The sequence below is a fragment of the Myotis davidii genome, unplaced genomic scaffold (genome assembly GCF_000327345.1).
Source record: "Myotis davidii unplaced genomic scaffold, ASM32734v1 scaffold135, whole genome shotgun sequence".
In the NCBI taxonomy this organism is placed as follows: Eukaryota; Metazoa; Chordata; class Mammalia; order Chiroptera; family Vespertilionidae; genus Myotis; species Myotis davidii.
The window spans coordinates 4,783,082-4,785,337 of NW_006289813.1; positions in this window are offsets into that span (position 1 = coordinate 4,783,082).

Sequence of the window (2,256 nt, forward strand, 5' to 3'; positions counted from 1 at the left end):
TGTCAGAGACTTGGCAGTGCCAGGCCAGTTTGCCCAGTGAAGATAGATAAGGGCACTCTCCTTTAAGCGGGCTGTCTGCTCTCGGGTGTGCCACAGTCCCCACCACTCTCCGTTCCGACACCTGCCCACCACGCTCATTCACGTTAGCCCTGGCACTGCGGGATATTTGTGTGCCCAGGGCCTTACTACACGTCAAGAACATCAAGCTAGATGTGACAATCACATGTAAGTAGCAACCAATAGGCCTGTTAACCAAAACTGAAATCATCACAGCAGAGAAACAAACTGTGTTGTTTTTTTGTTGGTTTTTTTGGGTGGGTGGGGGGAGGGGCTAGTCTGGCTGTTAAAACATATAGGTTTCCTTCCTAGATCCACGACTGTGTGAAATTGGACAACTTGCTTTCTTTTCCAAATTTCAGTGTCCTTCATAACAAGTGGAGAGGATAGAGCCAGTGTCATAGCATCTGTTCTAGAACATAATTTCTACTATATTAATGCCCTATGTAAAGAAGAACAAGGTAAACATAGAATACAAGGTGGGGCAAAAGCAGGGTTACAGTTGTGAGTATGCGAAACAGTTTATTCTTGTATCATTATTATTGTTTTATTTTTATACAAACAACTGTAAACCTACCTTTGCCCCACCCTGCATAACACTAAATTACTCTAAGCAATAGTTATCACAGAATAAATGCAAAAGTTATACCATAGATGTTTTTAATGTTCTCATGAAAAGGTTCTAACACATCAACCTGCTGCTGACTTCACATTGTTCTCACACTTTGCCCATTCAAAATACACATATTTAAGTGCTATCGCCACAGTTTAAAATTATTCATTAGTAAGAAAAAGAAAAATTAAGGCAAAAAGAACATGTGTTTGTTTCTCATTATCTTTAGTTTAATTATAGTTTGGGTCATAGAGTCTAGTTTTCTAAAGGCTAATGGGAATCAGAGCATACCCGTGGTTTGGTTACGGTGTGGATCAGTCACCGTATATCCTGCCTGGAGCATCATTAAGCCATGTCTGGCTCTGACTGCACCCATAAAATGTCTGTGCCCAAATGAATTTCAAATAAAGCTTCCTAAAGGGACCAGAGCCTATTACACCGCTTCCTCCTGGAACCACAGGCAGGGTCTGGGGGATGACACTGACGAAGCTCCTCATACCGGCTTTCCTAAATAAACCAAACAATTTCAAACCCTGAGAGACAGATAACATTAGCAGAGGCAAGGGGACAGCCAGATTAGAAAACTAAAGTTCTGAAGCAAACAACATTTCTTACCACTTTCCCTCATCAGGCCAAGAATCACAGTGCTAAACAAAGGGAATTGTTTCGATAAATGATGCCGTCACCATGTCAATCCGTTGTCGGGTTAACCCCTCAGCAACCATGATATCAGATAACGCTGCCCCCCAACAAATGATAGGACCTGTGACCTAGCACATGGCTTGCTCACACTCCCCTCAAAAAACAACAAGAAAGGGATGCTTCTTCTTTGAGATCAAGAGCTAGGAAAAACAAGATCAAGGGCATTATTTTATCTCACTTGTAGCACTTAAAACATCCTGCAAAAAATGTGATTTCTATACATGTCTGTGTCTTCTAACTAGACAATAGGACCCAGTGCCTGGTATATAGTGAGTGCCTAACACATGCTCCTTAAGTTGAACTAAACTGTCTTTATTTTCCATCTTTGCAGCAAAAAGGAACTACAAACCCCAGGGCACTTTATCTATCTAGGACCTTCTCTCTTTTGACCTTGGAGTGCAGGATGGTAATATGCCTACCCCACCTGGGCGAAATGATAAATCCACTTGAAATATAAGAATTAGACCAAGGTGTGCAGTGGAATCTCCTAGATTCTATAAAGGCATATTGATAATGTAGTCATGGTGTTCCACCATTGATAGAGCTCAGCCCTCAAGATTCAGTCTCTAAATGGGAGGGGTGCATTTCTCCAGCTGCACTCCTTTGTCCTGCACTCCCACCTCCTCACCTCCAGGGGGCAGCAGAGTCCGCCTTCCCAAGGGGTTGGCGGGGGAACAGCACATTGGAGATCTCAGCAGAATTTCTGCTTCTGACAGTCCCTGACTCAACCAATAACTTAAAATCCCCGTGTTTTGGCTCTCTGGTCTGTAAAATGGGATAATCTTACTTTATAAGATTCTTGTGAAGATTGAATGAAGTGATGTATGTCAAGGGCTTGACACCGTGCCTGGCACATGAGAACTGTGTAGATGTAACCACCCCAA